Source organism: Zonotrichia leucophrys, chromosome 4A (genome assembly GCF_028769735.1).
Source record: "Zonotrichia leucophrys gambelii isolate GWCS_2022_RI chromosome 4A, RI_Zleu_2.0, whole genome shotgun sequence".
In the NCBI taxonomy this organism is placed as follows: Eukaryota; Metazoa; Chordata; class Aves; order Passeriformes; family Passerellidae; genus Zonotrichia; species Zonotrichia leucophrys.
The window spans coordinates 8,890,733-8,904,673 of NC_088174.1; the positions used below are offsets into that span (position 1 = coordinate 8,890,733).

General features: G+C 42.8%; 2 long non-coding RNA genes across 2 annotated transcripts in view; both read left to right on the plus strand.

The window, feature by feature from the left end:
* Positions 1 to 13,941, plus strand: part of LOC135447734 (uncharacterized) — a 114,853-nt gene that overhangs the window by 9,695 nt on the left and 91,217 nt on the right. The window lies entirely within an intron of this gene.
* Positions 1,076 to 8,753, plus strand: LOC135447735 (uncharacterized). Its single transcript, XR_010440282.1, has 3 exons — positions 1,076 to 1,235; positions 7,385 to 7,455; positions 7,894 to 8,753. It is a non-coding gene; the product is annotated as an uncharacterized LOC135447735 (long non-coding RNA).

The following is a 13,941-nucleotide window of genomic DNA, read 5'->3' on the forward strand; positions in this document are numbered from 1 at the left end:
TTATAAGAGCTCTGGGAATTACCATGTAATAAATCCTGTGGTTGTAATGAAATAACTAGAGCAGAAAAAACTTAAAACCATTGTATGAACAGAAATCCCCAGCTGCAGAACTACTGCTGAGTGACATTAAAGAATGTAGTTTTCTTTTTCTTCCAACTATTTTTAAAAATATCACCAAATGGGCTCCAGAGTCCTTGGAGACAATTTTGCGAAGAGCAGTTGCTGCCTTTGTTTCTGAGCACTGAAGTTAGCAAGTGTAGATAAAGGAATGACCTTCCTGTTTTCTCACCCAGCTCTCATCTCTTCTTTCATCTGTCTCATCCTTTCTTCCTTTCATCCAGTTTTTGCTTCTCTTGCTTTCATTCAGTGATCTTCTTTCAAAAAGCCCTGTTATGTTTTCTACCAAAAACATTTGTATTTCTATGGTTAGAATTATTGTATTTCCTTCATGTATGGCTTTTTTTTTTCTTGGGCTCTGTAAAGCTTTCAAATCTTACTTTAAGTGAACAATTGAGTTCCTTTAATCTTTGTTTTGGTAATGCAATATTGTCTTTGACTCATTAAATGTCCTTTTGTTGCTCTATAAAGTTAATGATTTATTTTGTGCAGCATTGCAGTAAATTGGATGATTTTTGAGGCAGGGAAATGAAAGCAAGGCTGCATGTGATGTATGAACTGGCAAGAGGGAATAACTGAAACATTCTGGTTTTGTTTGAGGCGCTTCATTGCTTTTTTTTGGGTTTTGTTTTTGGAGGTAAATAATTACAAGATTAAGTGGAATAATGTGAATAATAGTGAAATTGTGAGAATTAAGTAATCCTGAGGATGCTTGGACTGAGACAGTGATGCTGTTTGTCCTCAGGGCAGGGTGATTTGTGCTAGTTTTGTCACTGGGATTCAGTCTGGGCCCAGTTTGGCTCTGCTGGAGGTTGCCTCTGCTCCAGCCCATCACTCTGGGTACCAAAGCCCAGGGGTTCCTGCAGGGCACAGAAACTGCTGAGAGGACAGGGGTGGGGAATTCTGGCACAGGAAGGAATGATTCCTTTGGGAAGAGTAACACTGGTTGCTTCAGCTCCAGCAGCACCAGGGACCCCCAGCTCTGCCCAGAGAGGGCCCCAGCAGCTGCTACAAACTCCGGCCTGTGTTCTCCAGCAGCAAATTCCAGCCTCAACCAGTGCGCCCAAGACTGCTGGCCCTGAAGCTAAGTGCCCAACTCTGAAAACTTCCATCCTTAAGTAAAATTTTGTTTCACTCAAGGAAAATAACATTTTTCTGAAATTCAGGGCACCTTCAGTTAATGTAGACTGACTGCTGGGACAAAGAACCAGCAAACACCTTGGGTGAGGGGAAGATAAGGATTTTTGCCCAGGTTCGGGTTAATGCTATTTTCAAGTATCTAGATTGCCAGGGCTCACTCTTTTAAGTAACAAATGGGTACAAAGAAAGTGGTTTTTTTACTCTTGCTTGAATCCACAAAATTCTAAGCACACAACCTAAACTGCTATTTTATGTGCGTCTTTAAAATTTCATGAAAAAGCAGATCCCCCAGAGGTTGCATTTCCAAGCTAGCCTTAGCCAAACCCTCTCTGCATTATTTTTCAGATACAGCCTTTGAGGTTGCATTGACAAGATGGTTATTTGTTCTTTTAGACACCAGCCTTTGAAAATCTACTCTAAAATCTGTAGTCAAGAAAACTTGGGCTGTTGCAGACATCTTTTCATGAAAAATCCTTTCCTTAGGATTTTTCCTTCTGAGAAGCTGGGAGGCCTCAGGAACAAAATGTAAATATTGATTATCTGCTGCTGTGGAATGAAACAGGTGCATCTGTGATTGGTCTCATGTGCTTGTTTGTAATTAATGGCCAATCACAGTCAGCTGGCTTGGACACAGTCCGAGCCACAAACCTTTGTTATCACTCTTTCCTTTCTATTATTAGCTAGACTTCTGATGAAACCTTTTCTTCTATTCTTTTAGTATAGTTTTAATGTAATATATATCATAAAATAATAAATCAAGCCTTCTGAAATATGGAGTCAACATTTTCGTCTGATCCTAAGACTCCTGTGAAAACCGTCACACTTAGGCTGCAGTATGAAACAGAAGATTTTTGTCATCTCTTTTTGCTTGTTTACATTTCCTTGCAGCATGGGTCATTTCATCCTTGTGGCTCAGGACACCAGGGGTGGTCTTTGCCAGGTCTTGTGTTGTCTTTTTTGCCAGAGAGGGAAACAGAAGCTTGCAGTCTTTGTGCAGATGTTTCAGAACAAACCTGATCATGCTGCTTGCTGGGATTGTTTGCCCTTTAGGATTGTTTTAGGGTTTGTTTGCTGTGAGCCAAGGATGACTGAATGGTGTTTACTCTGTTCTCTGGCAGGGCTGGGCAAGGGCATCTCTCAATGCAAGGCACAGCATTTGACTGGCATATTTTTGCAGGGAACTCTATTAAATAAAGAAGTATCTGCTCTAACCCTTAGCAGCAGCACTTGTGAGAACTAAACCAGCCCTGTCCCAAAGACCTGCTGTCTTTCATGTGTTATAATATTTTACTTTGTGATAATAGCCCCATAAGTTTCCACATGAACATCTCTTCTTTTCCTCAGAATTTAAAGTGTTTAAATATTGACCAGCTATGGATTTAACATTGGATGTTGTCTTTGATAAAACTGAATGTGAAATACAATTTGCATTTAAAGTTTTCTGCTTAGTGCTAAAATCAGTAGGAGATGAGTCACAAAAGTGCAAAGATGGCAATGTTTGTGAAGAGTGAGCTCTTTATCATCCTTCTCCACAGTTCCTTGCAGGAACATCTCTGGTAGTTGTCCTGGAAGCAGCTTCATTGTCCCACATTCAATGCAGCCTGTCCTTTTAACAAAAGAAGATATGCTTCTTTAGCTCTCTAATTAAAGCCGAGACTTCAAAACATTATATATTGTCTGGCTTCAGCCATCTTCTAAAAGAAAAAGAATAACCCATTATTTGGGGGGAAAAAGGTCTCAGTGCCATCTGTACCTCATGGATTTTGAAGTCACACATGAGCATTGTGAGCTGCCTCCCTCTGATGGATGTTCAGGGCTCACAGAGGCACACGTCACCCAGGACATCATTGCCTGAGGCTTGGAATAGAGGGGCTGCAAGTCCCTGCCAGCCACACTATAGACACATTGATACATCTCTGAAATATATCCTTACTGTCCAAATACCAGCTTTAAAGGTTCATGGAAAAGTCAAGCAATAAAAATATCTCCACACCAGGCTGAGGATGGTCATATCCTCTCTTTTCTAAGTCAAATAAAAATGATCCTGCTCATTTAAAAATGTCCCTGCTGTGTTGCCCTAGCCAGTGTTTCTTATCCTATGACTCTAACTGTGCTCATTGTTCTGGTCCATCGTTGCCATATTCTTTTTTTCTCTTCTTTTTTTCCCCCTGCCTGCATGAAATGCCTGGGAATGATCTGTTACATGTATTTGCAGAGCCAGCCTGCCTCAGAGATTTCCTTTCAAGCCATTTTTGTTGAGCTTTTCAGCTTTCTTCCTGAGAAGGATATGGTTAGGAGGAAGATGTTTAGGATTCTGTCCATGAAAAGTAACTGAGCTTTGAGATCTTTCATCTGTCCATGAACTTGTGAGTTTGTGTGAGTTCAGTGTTAGCTTTGCTGCCTTTGAGTGAGGCTGGATAACTGTAATTGGCAGTGAAACATTTTTGTAATCTTTTTGGTGTGAAAGATGCCAGACAAGCAATAAATTACACCATGTTCTGCTTTATGAAACATGGAGAAAACATGGTGAAAATAAAACAACTCTATAAATCCACCTTCTCTATATCCAGAGCAAGGTGACTGCTGAAACTCCTGTGCCTTGCAGAGTTATTTTTAGGGGGAATAGTCTCACAACAGCTCAAATATGTGTGACAAATCTATCCATATACATGTATGTATGCATATCTAATATGTACAGCTATAATTTATTACTTCTCTGCACTTTTCTCCTCCCTGGGGTTGTAGGTACTGCTCAAAGGGCGTTCTGCAGCCACGAGAGGAACAAGTGTCAGGCCATTTGTCAGGCTGTGTCCCTGCCTGTGGCTCCCTCCAGAGCACTGCCCAGCTCAGCTGCTCTCATGGGGCTGCTCAGCTTCCCCAGCAGCTTCTCCTCTGGTAAATCCAGACTGGAGAGTTTTCCTCTCACTCTGTGTAACCAACCCTCACTTACCCGAAGTTACACTCAGTGCAGTCTGTGGTGAGGATTCCATCAGCTGTGGAGCTGCAGTGCCAGGGAATGCTGGAATGGGCTCTGATTCAGGAATGTGCTCTGATTGATTCTGGAATGTGCTCTGATCTGCTGGGGCAGAGGCAGGGCCAGAGATCAGAGCCCACTCCAGCCACACCTTTGCCTGGTGCTGCCCCTTGTGCCAGGCTCACACTAGAAAGACACTTGATTTAGAAATCAAATTGCAGATTTACATGAATTCTTTGCACAAAAGAAATGGAACAATTAAGTCATGCCTAAGTTATCAAGAAGGGGCTCGAGGGCTCTCTAACAATGGGCATCAGGCACCCCCTGCCTCAGGGCTGCTGTGCTGATCCAGGCTCAACAGGCTGAGCATGGACCTGGTTTCCCAAAGCTGGTGAGACAGGAGGACATGGACACACAATTTTGGAAATCACGACAACCTAAATGAATGAAGATAAACTCACCAACTCCTGCTCTTAGATATAAATACAGGTTTTTTTACTGGTGGGTTTCTGCTACTTCCATTTCAGGTGTGTGATTTATCTGCCCTTGTGCCTGGGGACAGGGACTGTTTCACCCTCTCCCCCTTCCAGGATGGCAGTGACAGCCTTGGAGCCAAGGGCTGACCTGGCTGAGCCACCTGGTTTTGAGTTGTTTTTAATTTTTTTTCCTCCTCATGGCCAGATTTCCTCTTCTCAGGATAAGTGAGTGTTGGTGGCAGGTGGGAGAGCCTTGCAGAGAGTTGAGAGGCAGGATGTGGCCAGGGGACACTGGTGCTTTCATCTTGCCACAACCCTGTACTCACACACTGGTGGCCCCAGCAGGTTGGCTGGACAGGAAGGAGGATGACTGGAACCTTCCTTGGTGAAAAGCAATGAAATTGATGACTTTGGACAATGATGGTCAACAGATCTTCCCACTCTGAATTCTCACACAGATGAGGTTTAAACTAGCCCTGGTATGAGCAGATTATCCCACTGCACACTGGTATCTCTGCTTACTGCAGAGGGGCAGGAGATGAACAAAAATTCCTGCAGTATATCAGGGGAGTGAATCCAGACCCCAGCCCCCTTTTCCACTGCAACATTTAAGCCATTTCCACATTAAAACCCTGTCTTTTTTCTCACTTGCTGTAGGAAAGGCACAGAGTGGTAAACAACTGCTGGGAATAAATGAGTTTGTCATGCTAACTGTATTCCTAGAGGAGTGCTGTGCTGCCTCTTTTTTCTTTATAAAAAACAGCTGGCCCACAGTGGTTGTAGTATCTAATCCTATGATAAAAGCAGGATTTAAGCTCCCCATCCTGGCAGAGCATCTCGTGCAGCCTCGTGTCCTGCTGTGGATGGAGAGCACCTCTGGCTCTGCTGTGCACAGCCCATTGAGACCTTTCCCAGCAGCAGCTTCTGCTCCACAGGCAGGAGATTTCTCTTCCATCAGTGCCTCAGAGCCTGCTTTACCTTCTGTTCTGTTGGCTTGGGTATGGCATAGGAAAATAATGCAGGAGCACAGCCTGGAAGGGCAGGCAGGGCGGGTTTGGGTAGTTACACAGTGGTCCTTAGGGTAGAAACCCAGAGGAAGAAATTGTAATCCTGATTAGCTGTTTGTTTGGGGTTTTTTCCTTTCTGCAGAATATATCTGTGAAGAATGAGGCAGTGGCAGTAAGTAATTTCGTGAAGGGCAAGATAATGAAAGCACACTGCCCAGTGAGAAAAGAATGTTTGTTTGCTAAGTGGTTTGTGGCTTTTGAAGGCTGGATTTTTGACTACTGTTACAGTAATAATGGGTAATTAGAGTAATAGTAGTTGTATTACATCTGGAAGCAAACAATCATTAAAAATAATTAGTCTTAAAATTCATATGCTGCTGCACAGAGAGATTTTAACACCATAAAGCAGAAATAATTTTAACCAGTAGGATACTCTATATCTAAGCCAACACAACCTTTTCCTGCACTAATGTTACATTTGTTGAATGATTGTTAAGGATTTCACAGGTACTTATAACTGATATTCTTTCAATATTTTACCCCCATCCCCACAGCAAATTCTGCTCACCATCTTTCACAGACAAGAAAGACCCCAAGTTTGGAATAGGTGCTTAGTGAGGGGTTGGGTGGCCCAGCCAAACTTATGAAACCCAAAAGTCTCCTTAGATGCCACCTAACCCTGAGGATGGTTGAAGTGTTATGTTTGATTGATTCATGTTTTTATTTTAATTTTGAAGAGTTTCAGCATAGAGCTGAGATGGTGTATCCAGTTTGCTTCTGTGTGGAATGTGTCACCAAGTTAGGTGTTCTTCTATTTGTGACTTCTTATGAGCTCTTGGAACATGACAAGTCCATAGTGAATGAAAACTTCCTGTGGCAAAATCCATGCTGGCCTGGTCTTTCTTTCTGAGTATTGCACAAGCAATGTGGGAAAAGTGCAGGATTTTAAGTCTGGTGCCAAGACCTCAGGTGTGTGGCTGCAGTACCTGATTTTATCCACAAGTTCACTTGTGGCTGTGTTTGTAAGGCACCTGCTTAGAGTCAAGAGGAACGCCTCCAACACTGTAATGAGCTTCCTGGGTCACTAACAGCTGAGTTAAACAGCAGATGCGTTTGTTTTCTACTTCTACACTGCGGTGCTTTGCTTCTGGTGAATTCTGGCTCCACAAGTTTTGCTGGAGCCCTGCAGGCAGGAGTGTCTGTGGAGAAAGTGTTTCAGGAGGGATTTGATGCTTTTTAAGCCCTGTGACCATGTTCACAGGGGTCTGAGGATGAGGGAAGAGATGAGGATCTGACTCCATGTTACAGAAGGCTTGATTTATTATTTTATGATATATATTACATTAAAACTATACTAAAAGAATAGAAGAGAAGGTTTCATCAGAAGTCTAGCTAATAATAGAAAGGAAAGAATGATAACAAAGGTTTGTGACTCGGCTCTCTGTCTGAGCCAGCTGACTGTGATTGGCCATTAATTACAAACAAGCACATGAGACCAATCACAGATGCACCTGTTGCATTCCACAGCAGCAGATAATCAATATTTACATTTTGTTCCTGAGCCTCCCAGCTTCTCAGGAAGAAGAATCCTATCAAAAGGATTTTTCATGAAAAGATGTCTGCAACAAAGCCCCGCTTTTAAAAGGGTGGTGGTTTCTTTTCTGTCATAGTCTCTTCCACAATATGGCACAAAGGAAGATTTTATCCTTGCAGTTCCTGCAGGCCATCACTGTGTTACCAGGTAAAACAGGAATTTTCTGGAGGAGAGTGAAAAGATGGTGCCCCAGGAGGACTTGAGGTGTGAGTCTGGGGGCCCATGGCCGTGGGCCCCACTGCTGCAGAACCAGTCCCTGCCAATGCCCAAGTGTCACTGCTAGAAAACTGCAGTGCCCCTTCCCTGGGGGGGACACAGCACATGTGGATACCCCTCACTGCCCTGGCTGTCCTTCACTGCATCTCTTTGATGGATGATTTTTAGAGCATTTTCCATCTGCCCGAAGTAAAAGTTTAGTTAGACATTTAATCAGCTGCTGCACATATAATTTAAGAAGTAGGAAAATGCATGTTTGTGCCAGTAGAATAAAGCATTCTGCTAGATAAAATGTGATATTATGTGCTTTGACATGTTTTGCTTCCTCAAATACCTGACAATATGCAAAACTCTGGTATGTCTCAACAGAAAAGTTGGTAATACAGATTGCAAGCAGAACGTGGAAAAGATAGCTCCAAGGCATTCAGTTCTTCTGTCTCCCATCTTTCAGCTCTATTCTGCCATGACTTCGGTGTTTTCACTTCTGTTCTGATGTCTATCTGTGAAAATGGTTTGGACTTCTGTGCTTACCTGCATGGAACTTTGGGGATCAGGGCAGCTTTTCAGCCTTCATGCTCTTCCTTCTCCCAAATATTTGGGAGATGTGAGGGATATGCATGCCTGGTGAGGTAGGGGGAGAAAGAAATTTGAGACTTGAACATGTTCCATTCTTTGGTTTGCTTCGACCCAGCTTAACTCCAAATTGAATTCTCTGTGGGATTTTTCCAAGCTGAAGTTGTTTCTATATGTATTTGACTTTTGCCCAGACAAGCTCCATACCATTTGAAGTGTTTGAATTTGGACAGCAATAGTTCCATCATTCTGGAGAACCTCAGTGAGGAGTTTTATTGCCTCTGTTGAACAAAGAAATGTGCCCTGGAAGGAATAGTGAGCCACAGGTGCACGTGTGCTGCCTCTGTTTGCTGGATGCATTAGGATGCACAGGGACAATTCCAACATAAATGCAAAATCTCCTTTTGGGGTAGAAATACTGTATTGCTTGAGATAACTGGTAATGTGAGCAGTGAGATGCTTGTGCAGACATGGACTCCAGTGCACACCATGCTGTAAATCTGAGTGTTCTGCTCACTCTTCACCAGGGAGGTGTATTAAGTCATTACTTTTTTGCTGACGTTTAATTTAGCTGCATGACAACTTATATTGTGTTGCTTTGTTCTAATTCTGTTGCAGTAAGGTCCATTATTGCATGAAGTTGTTCCCTTGCTCAGTCAAAAAGTTCATTTCTGTTCTTCCTGCATTTGTTTGTAGATTTTTTTCTTCCTCCCCACTCCTTTGGGACTAATACAGTTTGCTCCATTTGTATGCCACTGGAATACTTGGGTTTTTTTGCCTCTGATCTGAAAATGCAGAAGAAACAGTGAAGGAGATTTGCTGCAAAAGCTGTGCAAATATTCAAATAAATCAGCCAGCTTCCTTGGCAAATATACTCTTGGTATTATGCATTCCTTTTTACTAAAAGATAACGGCTGAAATGCTAAAAAATACTCCTTTCTGTGACATTCTAAACGACTTCAGAGAATGAGCCCAGTGGTGTTGAAATGCAGCAGTTGTTTGAGAACACAGCCTTAAGAAAGGGCACATCCTGGTGCGGAAACACGTTTGAGATAAGGAGGAAGCCCCACGTCTTTAGCAAACAGAGCCTGTGCTTAGTTTGAACAAATGCCATGTGCATCTCCTTTAAGAAACTGCTAATTACCATTAGAAAATAAAGATGGGACTGCTAATCAGCTGCTGCTCTACATTCTACAGCGTGTCTTGTTTGCAACTCTTGGCATTATTCTTTCAGCTATTTTCAGTGTTTTTCATTAACAAGATTGTCTACTCTTCCAGTTTGTTTACCCGAATAAAAAATAGTTTTGACTTCCATTTTCTTTCATGAAGCCCTTGGGAAAACAGTTTATTTTGCAGTGATTTAAATAGTCACAATTAAATTGGGACTTGCATCTCTCTCTGTTTTTGCTGTCAATAGGGATTGGTGCCTCTTCTCCAGGGCAGAGCTTGGCTCAAGTCTCATGAACAGAGAAGGGAAATGGTCTCAGTGAATGGCTTATCTTTTTTGTTACCTCCACAGACTGAATTAAACCTCTAAACCTGTATAGCCCCTGGAAATAAATAGTTTGGGTGAAAAAGACCTGAGAGAATGGCACAGTACCCTTGGTTACAGACTATTTAACAGCAGGGGTGGTTTGTTTCTAATTTGCAAAGATTTTGTTTCTTTCTCTTTTTTTTCCTCTTGCTTTAATGCTCTCCTCAATACTTTTGTGCTTATAAATATTTAGTTGCTTGGTCTCAAGGGGCAATGCAATGTGAAGAATAAACTGGTGGAGCAGAGGGGTGAGACTCCAGGCCACTGGCTGCTGTTTGGACCTGGGTGGCAGCCACAAAGCAGTCTTCATTTTTTTTTTTTTTTGGCTTCAGCTTCCCAGTTGTTAAATTGGAGGGAATTAATTTCTTCATGCAGCATCTCTTATAGTTTTCATTAAAAATGGTAGTATATGGCAGGTCTGGTTCCTCTTGCTTGGTTTGTGGGTTTTAGAAGAGATTTACCAGAAAAATTACAGTAATTCTTCAAGGATTCTTAAGTCCCTGGTGCTCAAGGATGGCAGTGCTTGAGCTGCACAGCCCAGCTGTGGGAACAGAATTATGAGCAGCAGTGACCTTTTGGTGCATTATTTGCTGGAGCACTTGGCTGCCCCTGTGCAGTGCAGGTAACATTTCCCTGTCTCCAGCAGTTTCCTGGCTCTGCATTTATGATTGACAGACAGAGCTGGCAAAGGATTCTCTTGCCAAGCATTAAAGCACAGCTTAGCACAGCAAAGTTGTTGCTGCTGTCTCCATTTCTTTCATTTGTCACAGTCTTGGAGACTTAAGTCGCTGAGGCTTAAATAGATGCTTCTGCTGTTTTTCTTTTTGTTACTGTTTATCAAAAATCCATTATGGAGAATCCATGCTTTTGGCAGAAATCCTGTGTCTTGCTGGCTGCCATAGAGAAGTGCTCTCTGATTGGTACGGCTTTTTATTTGGTTCAGTGATGGTCAGGATTTGTGCAGCTGGAACAAGCAAGGGAGGGACAGTGGTTAGCCCAAGCAGGGGTTTATTCAGCAGCAGCCCCAAAGGCCTGAATTAACATCACTAGATTGTCCAACATATTTATGGAAGACATCACCCTAAGCATGGTCATCTTTGCAATCTACGTGCTATTTTACTCAAACATTGTTTGGATTAGGCATCTTGGAAATATGGAAAGGAAATGGAGAAATGTAACAGGGATTTTATACTCTTTGCACATCCAACTGAGAATTGCACTGCCAGTTGCCATCTCATTTTTTAAAGCTTTTGGTCTGTAATCCAATTCTTTCTGAGCAGATCAGGAGAATGAATTTAATTCCTCAGCTGTGCTTTTCATGGCTGTAGGGTGTGGAAGGATGCTCATACACTCCCAGCCCTGTTAATCCAGCTCTCCTTCTCCCCACTCCGGATCTGGGGGCAGTTTGTACAAGTGCTGTGCTCACCCCTGCCTGGTGTGAGCTCTGTGTGCCATCGTCTCTGCAGCCTGCAGGATTAGCTGACCTGAGCAGAAAGCAAAGGGCAGCCAATTCCCTCTGTTCAGCCTGTTAGGGAGCACAATTACACTAACTGCCCATGCTTGCTTGGAGGGCAGGATGGCAAACAAATGCCACCAGTGACTCTCATGCAGGACTAAGGAGTGGCAGGAGGCCAAGGAAGCTGCCACAATTATTCTGTTTAGGGGAGATGCCAGCCTGAATGCTCATGTACTATCTGCTGTTGATTCATGGCTGGAATGAGTATCAGCCTCTTTCTTCCCCACTCCCCTCCCTCTCCTGGCTGAAGGGAATAATGAGGAGGAGACTGGCACAGTCAAGAAAATAAAATAAAAGCGTAGAACCCCACGTGGGTTAGCCCTGATGCTTGCAAGATAAACTATTTGGCTTCAATTTCCAATTGTTGCTTCCTCTGCTTGGAATATATATCTATATATATATTTATATAACTAGATAAAGATTATCTGTAATTGATTTTTGGAGACTGATTGCACATCTGTGCATTAGGATGTAGAAGTTCATGCTTGAGGAGAGGACAGATGCTTCACCAAAAGTGTGGGCAGTGGGAGCCACTGGCTGCAGTGGAGGAGCAGAGATGATGTAGGCTCTTGTTTTGGGGGGAGGAGATGGAGACCAAGAAGTTCTAGTCAAGTCCTTGAAACAATTTTCACCTTTATTCCATTTCTCTAAGGTGTAAATAAGGAATTAAGACCTAATTGCTCTCTTCAGAGGGTCAATAAACAAGGTAAATTGTCTTGGCTTCCCATGATCTGCAGAGAGGCCAGAGCCTGCTCTGTCCTGCCACCTCTGCTCCCTCTCTCCCTCCCCAATGGGCAGGATGAAGCAGATTTTTTGATTTCCGGGCACTACACCACCCAAAGGTACTGCACACCGGCTCAGGTACCTTTTTGATTTTACTAGCACATACTGAATGGCTGAAAAAATGGCTGAAGCAAAGAAAAAAGAAGATCCATTTGACTTATGCTCTTAAGGATTCAGAAGAATGTTTAGTAAAATTAGTGCTAATACATTGCCAATCACTTCTGAGACAGCTGGATAAAGACAGCTGCAATGGTTTCAGTCAATGTAACAGATTAAGATGATAAATCCAACAAGGCCTTCCTAGCAAAGCTAGCACTAAACTAATATATTCTTTTCTCTCCCTCAAGAATTGCCTCCATTGATGGATAATCTCTGCATAACAGGAAGCTTTTAAATCTCCAGACAGTGTATAATAGATGCAAATTTGTGACTGTCATATGCAGTGAACTAATAAGCTCAGCTGATCAGGGAACACGATAAGTGTGACACTTTATCAGGCAGCAGCAAAAGCTGATTAGTTTGTGCATGTTTAGCTGTCCATATGCCTCATTATTTTGGATAATATATATTATGGGAATATATATATAAAATATATATATTATATAGTATGGGAAGGTTTTGGATAATACTAATAATTGGAATGGATGTGGCTTCATTTCCTTCAATACAGGAAAGGAAGAAGGAAGTGAATGCAAAGCATTCTTCTTCACACCTGGGGTGAAACAGGTTGAGCAAAGTAATGGTGGAGGGTTCCAGAGGAACTTGGGTCTCTGGCTGCACCTGTGAGGCTTTCCTTCAGCTGAATCAGTGCAAGAAGCTGAAGAATGTGATTTGCTGGAATTCAGGCAGCAACCCTTGCATTTCACCTGTGGAGAATTTCTGAATGTCCCTTTTTATGGACTTGATCTTGGAACTACTAAATCCAGCTCTAGATGTAGAATGGGAATTACAGCACAGTTCAGAGAGAGGACCTGGTGTCATTGTGTGAGCCTAAAGCAGCCTGTCAGAGGGTGTGGGAAGAATCTGAATTCCAACACAGGTTAGTCCACTCTGCTCCAGAAAATAGAGCTGAAAGCAATTTTATGCTTGGTGAATTTTGCCATCAGAGTTTGCTTACTGCACTGATAGGATCAGGTTTGCTCTGTGAAAATTCATAAAGCCCTTGCTTAAGGCCCAGCCGGAGTAAAACTGGTGGTGCCTTAACACATGCTCTGCAATCACAGAGCATTCCTAAGCGCTTGCCTTTGTGAAATCAGCTTTGTTTGGTTTGGTGGGCTCTTTTTCTGAGACACTGATGCCAGCAATGCATTCTGCCCAGAGTCTATTTCTCTGTAAGCTCTTGAGGCATCTTTTGCTAGCACTGGGCACACCTTGGGCATGACAACACCCTTGTTCTTCTAAGGCAAACTGAGAGGTGACGCATCATGGATGATGAGGCTGGCTCATCAGTGGCACAGACAGCAAATGTTCTCCACCTCCCCATGGCCCTGCAGTGAGCTGGGACAAATTGCTCATCCAGTAATGCTTTTACTGTTGTTCAAAGCAGTGGAGTATCCAGGAAGATGCATCAAGTGCTTGGGGTTTTGCCCTGATGGTCTCTTTCATACCTTGCTTGTATTTGCTGATTCTGTTGGATCTTCTTCCTGGAGCTTTGACTCTGTGGCAGTGAGAGAGAACTGGCCAGCACCTCCTACAGAGAATAAATTCACTGGGATGTTTCTCAGGAAACAAGCACTTGTTAATTCAGTGATTGAAATGTGATGATTTCACAGTCAGTGTGAACTGGCCAGTTAATTAACTGGCTCGTTAATGTTTCCTGTATGGCCAGCAGGAAGGAGGAGGGGCAGCTATTGCCTTCCAACCACATCTTTTGTCTTTGTCTCTCATTGTGAGTCTCCAGCACTTCTCATAATTCTCATGAAACACTGTCAACAAGGACATCAAAAGCCACTTGGTTTGCTTGAGGGGCTCTGTGGTTTGTTTGGATCTTGTTCAATATGCACCACTCTAA